Raw genomic sequence first — 14,383 nt, forward strand, 5'->3', positions numbered from 1 at the left:
AATTTTCTGAACAAAAAAATTCAAATTTTCAGAACAAAAATGTGTTCCTATGAGTTTTATCCTTAAAAATAATTATGCACATGAATATGATTTGTACAAACTCTTACTACTGCCTACTCTAAGAATACATTAAGCTTTAAGGTAATATTTAAAGATAAAGAAATTCTTTCCTGCCTTGCAAAAATTGCCTCTGACTTTCAATGCCCTAATTAAACACAAAAGAAATCACTGTATTCTGTCTTCTGTGTTGGTCTCATTGAATAAGTTGGCAATCTAGTCATTTCACAGATCTCCCCACAAACAAACAGGGATGCACATGTAAATCCATGAACTGCAATACTAATAAGAGCTGCAAAGAGAGAGAAATAATACAAATTACATCCAGAAAGAGAATGCCCACAGAAAAATTAGATTTCTAAGCATGGACTCAATGTTAGAAAGATGTGTTGAGCTCTGATTGTGCTGACATTCAAATTTATTTACAATGTCTGTATAGGTCACAAGTAGCAATGGACTATCAGTGTCACACAGCAATAGTTTTGTACATTTCGTATTCACTCGCACATGTATAAATAGTGACAGTATGCAAAGGGAAGAGAAGAGAAATGGCTGGTTTTTCACTGCCATGCATTCTCTCTCCAATACAGTAGCAGCAATGACAAGGCATTGGGGAAAGGAAAAACAGTGGTATAAAACAAAGCTTTACCACTCACCGCTAGAAATACATATCAAATATTTTCTCCAAAATATAAAGACAACATTTGTTGAAAGATTTAGTCACTATTTTACAAAAAGAAAAAAAAAAGGGGGTTTTATGTCTCCATTTACAGTAGATTAACAGAATTAAACAGAAAGCTAAGCAGAGCTGGGAAAGGAATGCTGCAGAAGCGCATCGCTCAAGGTCTCATATTTTGCACACAGCACTGCAATGAGCAATAGCCTTGTCATGTCTCCTCCGCCACTCCCCTTGAACACGTGGGGCTCTCTGCAAGATGTAAACAATGTTACACAGAACTGGCTTAGAAAGGATTAATACTTGCTCAGGAGAAAAAAAAAGTGTTCTGTCAAACTGACAAAAGAAGGGGGTGTTAAAAATCTACATGTTCAACTCTAAAATATTTCAGCCTGTGCTTATGCTCTCTAAACTGAGCAAGAGCAGAAAAATCACCAGGAACATATGATCAGTTACATTCCTAAACCAAAGAGCCATTTATCCCCAAAACAGTTTTCCTCATTAAGGCTGCCAAGAAGATAGACACACTGCATTTTCAAACAAACAATAACCTAGTAAGAAATGCAGGCAAGAATCCATTGATTCTTCTACTTTACAGACCAGAGCTCCCAAATCCTTAAAGTATTTACAAAGTCCTTTAGGTCAAAACTGTTGACAAACAAGAAGGCAGACAGGAAAATAGTACAGCATACCCATTTTATAGACAGGTGAACTATGGCATCAAGATGGTAAGTGACATGCCTAGGATGAAAATAAGTTTTTGCAAGATCCAAGTCCCAGACTCTTCCTCTGCACACTAGTTTATACTCTCTTCCAATTTCGGGTAACAGACCTAGTTCTCCAGGCCTGCAGTGTTTCCACAGTTCCCCTCGTAAGTCAAGTTAGCTTCACTGTCTACCACAAGATCCCCATTATGCTCTTTCCCTGCTGCTGCCACTCCTCCTGAGTCTAGTTCAGCAACAACTCCGAATAGCAAAGGTCCAATGCTTCTGCCATCTCCAACATTCCCTATCCACACAGCTTTGATCCAGTACTACTTCACGTCATTTCTTGCCTCACATTCACCTCGACAATCCAAACCATGACCTATTTGCCCCCACTTTTTCCACCCCAGTGACCTACACTAATAACACCTCCTCCTTTAAAGTGCCACAACACCTGACTAGGATTAAAGCCACAAAGGCTGCGTCTTGGGCTGTGTCTACATTATGAGATAAATTTGAATTTAAAGCAGTTCACTCAATATTACCATGTGACTGTCTTCACTTTAAATACCCTTAGATCGACTTAGGGAGCACTAATATTGAGATTACAATATCATCGGTACCTGACAAGTATAACGTCAAGCTCAAATTCAAAAGTTTGATTAAAGGGCAGCGTGGAAGCACTACTTCTTAAAATCGAATTTATTAGCCTCCAGAGGTGGCCCACAATGCCCCTCAGTGCTGTGCTCTGGATGCTGCTCTCCAGGTGCGCAGGAAGTAGGTAACAGGAACACCATGAATTTCAAATTGGGACCAGCAAGCCTGTGGCTGTGGGCTCATGTTTGTATGAGAGCCTCAGAAACGCTTGTCTTTCTTCGCTATTAGCCCTGTGAGCGCATCTACCCGTTACAAATAGCCCCTGCACAGAGCTCGAGGTTCTGTTTCTACACTTGGTAGTTTTTTTTCAGCGCTGCCTGGCACCAGCTGCTGCCCCACCGCACCATGTGGCAACAAGGCTGTTGTGGGGGTCATGCTTGCATAAGATGCTGAGAAACTTCTCAGCGGTTTACACTTGTGCATGAACCCCTTCTCCTCCCCCACAAGCACCACGCACTCTATCCCACTCCCAGCCACATCATGTGGTTAGCTCCCAACTCAATAAAAGGATGCGCCTGCCACTGGGGGCTGACCATGCTGCCAGGCAGCACCATGTCCTAGCTTGTGCACATTTAGGGCTGCAAGGGTGGGAAAGAATTTCGGGGACTTGCAGCATGAGCCAAGGGGAAGTCTCCCTGGCAACTAAGATATTTGGGGGTTTGCAGCCACCGGGGGGAAGTTTCCCCCAGAGGCTAAGATACTCAGGGGTGGGAGGGGAGAGACCACTTCAGCTACTTCAACATTCCAAACGGCTCTGCAACTGCAGACCACAGCACCTGCCCCCCAGCCAAAAATATTTTCAGGAGCTTGCTGTCCATTGCAGACACCTGCTGGTTTGATGTTTCTCTTCTAAAATCTTTTTTGCTAACAGCTCCTATCTGTCTTCATGCTTTGACCCCCTCAGAAACACAGGGGGTAGGGGCTAGTTGGGATTCCTGTTTCCGTTATAAGTTTAGTGTATGATATTTCACTGCCATCACCCGTGTTTGCCATGTCTGTGTAGTGAAGAGGGAAGTCAAACATCTTTTTTTCCCTAGACTTTTCTATCCTCATTCTTCTAACTGAGAATATAGTCTGGGTTCCTGTATTATTTTCAGGGATCAGATGCAATCATGGGGTGAGAGGACACTCAGTGGATGGCCAGTTGAGAACACAGCCTGTGCACAGAAGCCATATAGTGCACCAGAAAGCCAAAGACTCTCCCCTCAGCAACTCTTTTTTTTCCAAAAACTTTCCTAACTTCTTTCTGCAAGATTTTCAAGGTCCCTATATTATTTTCAGGGATTGGATGCAATCATGGGAGGCAGGGAGTGGGGAACACTCAGTGGACGGCCAGCTGAGAATTCAGCAATAGAAGACAGACACTTCTGGAAACGTTTTTTTTTTGTATTTTTTTTTTTTTTGGCCATCTCTGTGGACACCATGCTCTTCCTTCCTTCCAACAGGAAAAATGAACATTTGCCTGCCATGTGAGGGGAATGAGGAAAATGAACTGTGGGAAGATGATCTTGAAGACCAGCGGGCATAACTAGAATGCTATGAGGATGAGGAAACCGTGGGATAGGTTCCCACAATGCACGACTACAACAGTCAATGTTTGCCAGTTGAATGTGGCAGCAATAAGTTGAATTTGTGAGGAGCCAGCGAGGAAGTAAAGATGGTCAAATTCGAATTTATAAATTCCAGAATTACAAAATCAATATTTAAAGATTCAAATTTATCTTGTAGTGTAGATGCAGTCTTGGAAGTAAAGGCAGACAGCTACAGGCAAAGAATTTTTTAATCTATTAGCAATATGCTGTAAAGCTAGAATGAAGAAAAAAGCATGAGAATGGAACACCAATGGACAAAAACCCTGAGGAAAACAGACTGGATAGGTTTCAATGCTGGAGAACTCTACTCCATGCAGAACCCACTGATAACTATGGCATAATGGAAATGCAGCGCTGCAAATATTTGACCTGATGACCACTTTGTAAGATTTAAAAAAAACCACACCCTACACCTCATTTGGCAGTCTCTCAACCTTCCCTCTGACTATTCTCAATATTCCAATCTGCATTGTACCCAGAAAGACTATGAACACAATAGTTCATAACCTACAGCTCGAGAACCATTGACATAGAAACTGTAGACAGACAAAAACACAGTCTTTACTAGCACAGTTTAAGTCATAGTGGACAGAGCTAAAAAAAACACAAAACATTTCCAGACTAAATAGCACCCATGCTTCAAGAACTCAACTTCCAAAGAGCTGTTTTAAAACTAATGAGAAAGGAGGTCTTATTGACTTTTACTCTGATACAATCCAGTGTGGCTTGCCCATCAGGAAACTATGCAAAAACCTTACCACAACACAAAATACTTTCAGTAAATTCACAAAACTATTTGAAAGAAAAAAGAAATAAGTACAAAGATGTATTTACATTATTCAACACAAGACTATGCCTAACCACAAAGACAAAGAAATTCAGAATTTAAGCTAAAATAATACTGTCTACCAAACCAAGACAGCCTAGCAATTGTAGCACATATGGTTTGCATAGTCATTCTCTGTTGGTAGACCATTTCAAGTCCCAAATAGGGTGAGACACCTAAAAACATTAAACATTGTGTTATCAGAACACACTTATAGGGTAGAAATTCCCATGCAGGCCATGATATTCTGCTAAGAACCACTGCTCTAAATCTGAGTCTGGAAACAAGTCCTACACCTGTTAGCAAAATTTCTTGCCAACAAGTGGTTGTGTCAGAATAGGACAACTTGCCCTTGTGACGACAGGGAACTGTTTTTGGTTTTGTGCTGTCAAGTGTCTGGCAAATAGGATTTGTACTCCCCATCCTTTTGCATTTAAGTCTTCTTTGCTTTTGTGACCAGTCTGGGGTAATTTGTTTGTTTGTTTGTTTGTGTTGCCGGTGTATCCGTAAGGAGGGGGACCCCTTCCAATATGGACACCTTCCAATATCAGAGTACAGAAATTGTGTAAAGTGTAAATAGGCTCACAGGATTAAGTTTTTTCTTCTGTTGTAAAATTGAGTAATTTATAAAGGTAACTTCAATATAGAGAAGTAAAATGTATTTAAAATTGTCTGCTAAGTGTTATGCCCAGGCAGGACTACAGGGATCTGGTGAGTCAAATATGTAAGTTAGATGAAGAGTTTAATACCCATCTGCTAACTGCTCTCAGTCTTAAAAGGTTAACCTAGACTATCCCCGTCCTGCCATAGCAGAGGCAGGAATAGAGGGGGTCATCCAAGACACACTAATGGAAGCAGTCCTCATTAAGGGACAGAGCCCCCTTCAATAGCCCAAATTTGGCCAGTTCTAAAAAAATGGAAAGTCCTGGTGGCTTACTTTAGATTATAAAAAATAAATGCAGCAGCCCCTGCCCTGACTCCTGTAGTCACCTACTGCCTAATGTTCTACCCCGAATACAAGAAACAAAGAAAGCGAACTGTTTGCTAAAAGTTCACGGCAAGAGTGTAGTGACCAGAGAAAAGGAGGCAGTAAGACCAGGCAAAATTATTCAAATCCCTGGAGTAATACTTAAAATATCTAATAAAATGTCAGTTTGGGGAATAAGCAAACAACTTTAAGGAAAGAATAAAAAGACTTTGCAGAGTCTGGAAGAAACTAAGCAGTAAAACACTGTTGAAATGGTATAGAAAGAGACTTCTCAGTTTCTTTGCAGCCATTCTGGAGGAAAAATGGACCTCTCCCCTCCCCCGCCCTTTTCCCCCCCCCTCCAAAGGAGCGTCTGTAAATAAGCCAGGCAAAAAGATAAATTTAATTTAAATCTGGATAATTCAGTATAATTTGCTAAAAGACAACAAGGGGTTTCTATTGAAATGTAACTGCTCCAAATGTATAAAAGGGAATGTAAATTATGTGGAGCACTGTAAAATTAGTTAAAGTAGTGTAAGGGTTGTTAAGGAAAAAAAACAAATGTATACACTTAAAAGGAGTAAACTTGTAATAAGGTCCAATATATATAATTTTCTCTTAATAAAAGAAAAGCCTTTAAGCAATGTTAAAAATGGTAACTGGAAACATCCATCACAACAAAAAGGTCACTTTAAATAAGCCCAAAGATTAGCACAACAAAAAAACCATTACAAACCTGGTCTGCCGAACAAAAAAGAAAACTAAAAAAATCACCACCGAACTCAGCTAGACGATAACAGCATCTCAGATTGGGGGATCTGGTAATGTGTCACATTTATCCAGAGATGGGGACCTTTTGGAGGCACCAAAATCAGTTAAAGATGTTTAAACCAGCAATTGCAAACACTAATAATGTTTCTCCAGCCTCCCCAGGTACTCAAGGAGGATCAATGACCAATCAAAGTCATTCCTGTTGATGCTCCTGCTGCCCCTACGGTACATGACAGAGAAAGCGAAAAGCATGCCAGTGAAAGGGAGGACTGAACAAGGGACACTAACCGCCTCCATTGGGGTTGCTTTGCTTTAGCTGTTACACTAACAAAACACTTTACTTTTGCAGAACTCACACACTAACCCTTATAAAGATCTGGCCAGAGGTAAAGGCCAACCTGTGGCTGGGACGTGGACCAGTAGGTTATAAAAAGGTTTACATAAACGCACACAACAACAGAGAAACTAGTAACGGTACCATTTCCATAATTGCCAAATGTCTCATCATTCGCTGTTGTCAGATACCAAAGGCTGTGGGCCCAGATGGGAACGCATGACAGGAATCTTGGGGTTGCATTGGCCCTCCATTCCAAAGAGAAGAGACACTCAGACCCTGCTGCGGTCCTATTAGAGGAACAGTAACCCCAATAAATGCCACAAGCCTCCAAATTACCGACAGAGAGAGGCAATTGCACACTAACAGTGAGGGTAACTTCAAGGCCTTGGGCTACCCCTCATTTAAACATAATTACTTTGTATATTGCAACAACAAAGGAACCAAGAGAAACACACAGTCCTCAGTGCTGGAATTTGTGTGGGATATTGTGAGGGAGAAGCCAAATACCAGCACCAAATTATGTGTCAACTACACCAGCATGGTGCCTGTACAAGTAGGGCCTACTGACTCCTACTGGGGCTTACGACCTAAAGCCCAAACAGAAGGAATCCCAGAGACATGGCAATCATTCATCAAGCCACGGCCCACTCTAAGGTGCCCTCAGTTAGAAACCATCAACCAAGTCATAAAGGATAGGGCAGAACTCTGTGACTGTGTGCCACGTCCTGAGCAAACCCGTTCCAGAATCAGGAATCGTGACAAGGTGACCATCTGTCCCATATTGGGTGGGATGGTTCCATATTTGTATTTTTTAAAAGGGATGAATTGTCCCATATTTGGGCCCTCCGGTGGCTGGGGGGTGGGGGGGGGAAGACCACTGGTGGCTGCCACTTCCCTGGGGCACTGTGGGGGGAGCGCCAGTGGTTGCCACCTCCAAGGCTCTGAGGGTGGAATACCGGCTTCCCAGGGCTTGGTGGAAGTGGGAGGAGCCACTCCTTCCCTCCATATCTCCCTGTCCCTGATTGCCCTTACTAGTAACGATAGGACCAGGGTTACCAGTCCTCACCTCGGTGGTGTTCCACACCTATAAGGTCAAGGTGCATATTGCCATAGAGGGCGTGGGCCTTGTTTCCAGACTCAAATTTAGAGCAGTGGTTCTCAGCAGAATATCATGGCCTGTATAGGAATGTCTACCCTACACCACTCAGTGTGTTGTTTTTAGATAATATTAAAAATCTAATTGTAAACACATGAAACACTCTTGTAATGTTCTGAGAAGGAAAAAGCCAAAACTGTATATATCCAGCCTGTACACATCCTACCCATCAAAAAATGCTGAGGACAACTCCTCAAAGAGCTCCTTTTGTCCCACTAGAAATCCTTGTGAAATTCCATCGCTGATGGAAACATCCTGATACTAACCTTCATTTACAACTCTCTCCTACCACTGGAAAAAAAAAAATCATAAACATTACTAAGAAGCAAAATGTAACATAGCACACCATGCTGCTCTGGAGTAAATGTTTTCACCCACCTACTGCTGAACCACATGAATAGTTCATACCTTTACTCATTTTTTGATTCAGAAAAGGTGAACACCATAGGTTTCTAATTTCATATGAGCAACAAATCCCATAAAAGCTGCCTTTGAATCAGATTTCGCAACGTATCCAATCTTAAAGTCAGATTCTCTAGACTCTGAATCAGATACCTATTTGGCCATTGCTCCTTTCTTGACAGTGAGCCAAGAATCTTACCTTGTAAAAATCCAGCACACATGTTACTGGCAGTATTCCCTGTAAGATGAGTGCTTAGGCGGCCACCCAGCTGATTAGCAGAGCTCCCACAGCTGGCAACAGGTGTTTCTACTGGTGGTGCACAACAGCACGTGCCTTGCTGCAAATGAAATTTATTCCACCCCTGGATTTTAAAAACTCGTGGGAATGCCAGTTACAAGCCAACCATAAACCCTACAACCTCAGTGTTCTGATATAGATGGCAAATGCTAATACCTTCTCAGCACTCACCTCCAAGGGCAGAAATCTGTCCACCTCAGGCTGAGATTTCAGACTCCATAAGCTACACTGCATTCAAGACCAAAACACATGCAGTGGGGAGAAGACAAGGAAAAACACCAGGAAATACTGTTGTGACTCAAAATGCAGTCCTCTTCTCAGAGTCAGTACTGTAATGGTGCCCCCACTATGATGCTGCACGTGCTACCACTTAGCCAAATCCAACTTTACACTTCACTTAGCCAAACAAAAAGCTTTATCTAATTCTTGACCTTCCTCCCCAACCCCTCTACTCTCTGATTTGCTCACCTTGATTTTTTTTCTGATTTGTCCTTCCTTGATTACTGTTTTTGGTTCTCTGTGCCTTAAATATTGAGTCTGTTCTGGTATGGCTATGGTCTGAAGAAGTGGGTCTGTCCCATGAAAGCTCACCTAATGAATTATTTTGCTAGTTTTTAAAGTGCTACTTGACTGCTTTTGTGTTTTGATAGTGTATAGACTAGCACGGCTCCCTCTCTGTTTCTATTCACTTATCCAAGTTTTCCGACATGTAATTTTAACTGGATGCATTAGTCTTCATTTCACCCCCACCGTTTTTTAAAAGTTACTATGCAGTGTGACCAGCGTTCCCTGTACACTGAGTGGCCATGGAGGAGAGAGTCCAATGCCACCCAGCTGAGCGCACACAGATAGGTTTTTTGTTTCTACTGGTGGTGCACATTTGTACATGCCTCAGTGCACACAAAAATTATTCCAAACAAGGATGGAAAAAACCCACACGTGGATGGAAAAGATTAGAGGGAAGAGTGAACATGACTGCCATAAATGGCTACCATGTATTTCAAGTAAGGACAAGGAGTTCCTTAGGCACAAATACTTTGCAATCCTTAATAAACATGCGGTGGGGGGAGTGTGGGGAGAGGAGTGTGAGCAGAAATGACCAATTTGGGGTTTTTCTAAATTGCCCTTATCATCATCACCCTTTTGCTGAATTCCTAAGCCTGGCCATCAAAAATAATTAATTTCATTTCATTTTCAGAAGACCAACCAGACCCTAAAACTATTGAATTTGTCCTAGAAAACTACTCCAATGAAGAAGGGAGAACATGAAACACTACAAACCACTAAGGGCAATTACTGAAATATACTGACATTCAAATCTGCTTTGTGTTTCTCAATCCCTTGTTTTGGGCATTCTTTCTGAGTTGGTGTTATCTTCCTTGTTACCAGAAAGAGGACAAAAAGAAACGTGATACAGATTTTAAAGCCAGAACTAGTAAGAACAATATTAGGAAACATCTATGAGCATCCAGTGTATTAAAAGAGGAAGGCAATAATTCTTCTCCTTGGGGAATTTATTCTGCAACGCAAAAGACCACAGTTGCCAGCACATTTCCCCTTCACAGCAGTATATATGAAGTTCTTGTACTTTTGACCAATGTTTACCTCTTTGCACTTCTACTGTATATATGCTGGGAATCTCTGAAGATGGGGCTTCAGAAAAAAAGAAGAGAGGGCAACTTTAAATGCCTATTAAAATTCCTAAGTTCTCTTCTTTCTGGTAGAAAAGAAGGTCAACCTAAGTGTTTAAGAATATTTATTTGGAGACCAAAGATTCAGAGTACCCAGACTGTAGTTTAATAAAATCTCAGACAACTTTTATTCCTGAGAAAACCACAAGTTTTCAGAGGCCAACCCTTTATATTACATTCAAAGTTTGAAATGTAATCAACAAGAAAAACAGCAGAATTCCTGTGTTAACAGATAATTTGCACACGTACTTGCACAATGTTGGTATATTTGTTTAGTTTTGAAAATCATTTCCAATAATATTCAACTTAAAGATTTTTATTTATAAACTTATGGTTGCAGGCACGTATCAGTCACTTGACTACATATTAGCTAAAATTCATGAAAGATAGCAACACATCTCTAATATTAGAAATGCAGAGTTAAGATTACACTTCTCAAGTAAGAGACACAAACTAGTTTAACAGCCCCTGTTGTGAACCAGCCTACTACAGTCCCTTCCATGAATGGAGAGTATCAATAGCATACACCACAGCAAATGGGTTTATAACTTATTTTTAACCAGAAACATTTTTTCCAATACTAAGTGTGACTATATCTCCTCATATTAAGTTTTTTTTCTTTTAAGTTAAGAGCTCTAATGGGATGATCCAGGAATACAGTAACTACATATGGAGACACGCTAGCTCTGTGTCTAATGATACTTGAATAACTGGCTGGCACATACAATCACTCAACCAAATTTTGTGAGGCGCTGAATGCATTCAGCACCTGATTGGATTAAGGTCCTTAATAAAAAAGGATCGCCTTCAGTGTCTGTGCTATCTGACAAAAAGTCCTATAAAATTCTCGTATGAATGACAAAAAATCCTCAAGCAATCCAACCACCACACAATTAAACTTAATGCATTACATATATTTTTAAATCAAAGAAAAATAAAAATGTTACAAATGAAAAAATATATTTCCTACTTCTCCCAGCCCCAAACATTGTTTCTGGGGCCAAGTTAAGGATTTACTTGAGAGGTACAATTAACTTCTTGTTACATGGGTTTCTAGTTGCTCCCATCCTGAAGGTTTTGAAATGTGTGTATTCCAACTCATGACCCACATGAGCAATTTTTGCTTTACCTTAGTTCCCTGCTAGTTCTAACACAGGACTGATCAGAAGATTAAGATTAGGAAAGGGAGAAACTGCTTAGCCCTTTCCCTCATTTCTAGAGAAGGGGTACCCATCTCCCGCGTCCTTTAATAACTGGGTACCACGAGGGTAAATAAATCAACTTCCTAGTATATCTGAAGTCTCATCAAAGACTCCCAAGACAATTTCTTTGAACACTAAGGCCGTGTCTACACTTACTAAAAACTTCGAAATGGCCACGCTAATGGCCAAATCGAAGAATACTGATGAGGCGCTGAAATGCATATTCAGCTGATAGGAATAAAGGGGATTTCGATGTTGGCAGGGTTCTTTTGAAAAGGACCCCCATGTAGATGAGCCCCAGGCAAGCGAACCACGGCACTTTCAAGGTGCCGTGGCCAGCGGCATGCTAATGAGGGGCTGAATATGCATTTCAGCGCCTCAGTATTATTCTTTGATTTGGTCATTAGCACGGCCATTTCGAAGTTTTTTCATAAGTGTAGACATGGCCTAAGAGATATGCCCCCAAATTCTGCAGCTCTTCAAAAGAGCTAAAAGCTCAAGGGGTATATAGGGAAGAGGAGCTATAAGGTGCCCATCTGGGGGCTGGGCTTTCAAGTGAGCTCTGTGAGGAGTAGAGAACTGAGTAAATAAGCTGAGACCCTCCTGGGGCTCACCAAAAGACAGCCAGGCTGTTACAAACTGGAGAAGACACACTGGATGAAAGAGGGAAGAAAGTTTAAGCGCTCTCCCTTGTCTTCCTGGAATGACTTCCTTGACCTAACACACGTCTCTCTATCATCAGTCATGGAATCTTTGGTTCAAAAGGCAGAATGGATTATGAAGGGGGTGGAGACAAGCGTCTTGCTGGCGAATAATGGAACAAAGCCAGAAAGATAGTGGTTGAAATGAGGCAGCAGAGCTGAGGACATAGCAGAAGGCAAAGGACTCCTAGAGCCCAGTCCACAGGGAAAAGGGAGAAAAGGATTACAGATTCCCTGTGTCCTCTTCCTGAACAGCTTTGCCTCACTCTTCGGGTTTCTAACAGAGGGGTGCAGGGAAAGGAGCAGATGCCCTGGTTAAAAAAAAAAAAAGAGGGGACAACTAGAAAAAAAGCTATCACAGTGAGGAGGAAGCACTCAAGTGTGCAGCAAGAAAAGATAGGGAAAAAGAAATAACTAGTATTTTCTACCTTCTCCAAATGAGATTTTTTAAGAAAAGAACATCCCTTTCTCTGGGCTGCAGAAGAACATGAAAGAAAGTCTCTGAGGAAAGGGGATAAGTAAGTGAGAACTTGGCTGACAGAGGGAGATGTGATGGGGAGCATCCAATTTTCTTCATATTTTGTAGAAATACTGTACCTCAGCCCCAGCTGTACCAGCCATTCTAAAGCAGATATCACTCTTCTGAGGGCATTGGGGGGAAGAGGAGCGTAACAAAAAAATTCTATAACATAAACGCAGTTGCAACCTTAGCTATGGAATGACATCTGCCTCTCTATAATTCAATTAACTTTGACTGTTCATAATGTTTCCATTCATTCTCTTACCAGGCATTCTGTGACAACTTTATAATCTGCAACTCATAATACAACAAACTGGAACAATTCCTACAACTACGCACCACATCAATTTCACACGATTTTTAAGTTCCAAGTTCTGTTAACCCAGTTCTCTGAAAGGATGAACTGCAATAAAAGCCCTTTCATCTACCACTTCACCAACCAGCTTCTTCAAGCAGCATAGAATATCCAGTTTATAGTATGGCTGGGGCAGCGGATGAACTGTGGGGCACTCTGGGAGGGAGTTTAGGTCTGGGAAGAGGCTTGGGGCACAGAAGGGGCTCCAGGTGCTGGATGGGAGGAGACGTTTACCTCCAGCAGCTCTCAAAATCAGCTTCGTGGCCCTGCTGTTCCTGGTGGGAGGTGCAGTCAGATGACTCTGCAGACTGCCTCTGTCCTTCCTCCCTGAGCACTGATTCCTAGGCTTCCAGACCACTGGTCAGTAACCGCAGCCAATGAGAGCTGCTGAAAGCAGCGCCTGCTGACAGAAGCAACATGCTTGCTTGCAGCAGTGCTCCCTGGCTGTGATTCTGACAGGAGCAACAATAACATGAAGCTTCCAGGGGCTAATGGAAGTGAGCAGCCCCCCCATCCAGCACCCCAAAACCCTCCTTTGACCCAATACCCTCCTGGGCCCAAATACCTTCCCAGAGTCTATACCCATGAGACCCTCCCGTACTCCAAAACAGATCCCAAACCCCACACTCTAAACCCCGCCCTCTTAGTTAAGGAGCATTTTTAAATTTATTGGTGCCCCACACTCCTCCAGTATGCTGGAAAAAAGCTTATGCTAAAATTCCAGATTTGACTGAACATTCTGGAGATTATTTTTCTTTCTTATTTCATAGCAGGCAGTTATTAGAATTGCCTACTGGAGGACCTTCAATGAACAGGTTCTCTTCACAACTACTTCTTTCTTCTCTGTTTGTGCTTGAAGGAGGTGTGGCCACATCAGTGAATCATGCTTGTAAATGCCTGGTTCATGACAACAATACTACTGACAAACAAGAAGTAATAAATCTATCAAGGTAGCCTGGTAACTGCCCAGAGATGAAAGTACCAAGACAGAGGTTGAAATCCCAACATGCACATGGAAGGCTAAAAGGATAAATTAGTTAAAGATACAACAGGTATTGACATTCCACTGTGAGGAGATGAACACAATCACTCATTAACCAAATGCAAGTTATCATAACATGTAACAGAACGATTAAAAATCTGATTTTGAACATGACCTCATTAACCTGAGAAAGCATAATGTAACACAGGAAGATCACTCAGGAAAATAAATAGAAGGACTGGATCAAGGCAAGCCATAGGCTGTCTCTGGACAGCAAGCTCTGCCTGCTCCTTTTCCCACTCAACTGAGAGAAGAGCTGCAAAGGGAAGCTCTCTCTGCACGCTTGCGTGCAGGCTTCGGCCCTGCATGGTATGGAATCACAGCAATGGGAGGGGTAGGGGGCAGTGTCTGCAAATGCAAGGCAGTGCAGAGCCACCATTCCCCGCCCTGGCAGCTGCAACAGGTAGGAATCTCAATTCCCAGCCTGCT

The 14,383-nt window shown here is 42.0% G+C and overlaps 1 protein-coding gene across 4 annotated transcripts in view; it reads right to left on the reverse strand.

Annotated features, from left to right (window-relative positions):
* KMT2A (lysine methyltransferase 2A) overlaps positions 1-14,383 on the reverse strand; it is a 124,553-nt gene that overhangs the window by 99,408 nt on the left and 10,762 nt on the right. Inside the window, exon 1 of one of the 4 annotated variants that reach the window (XM_074977132.1) lies at positions 714-766. The exons of the other annotated variants lie outside the window; for them this stretch is intronic. The gene's annotated coding sequence lies outside the window, so the exon portion shown is untranslated. Of the gene's footprint in view, positions 1-713; positions 767-14,383 lie in introns of those variants that run through there. 4 annotated transcript variants of the gene reach the window in all.

Source organism: Carettochelys insculpta, chromosome 25, assembly GCF_033958435.1.
Source record: "Carettochelys insculpta isolate YL-2023 chromosome 25, ASM3395843v1, whole genome shotgun sequence".
NCBI lineage: Eukaryota > Metazoa > Chordata > Testudines > Carettochelyidae > Carettochelys > Carettochelys insculpta.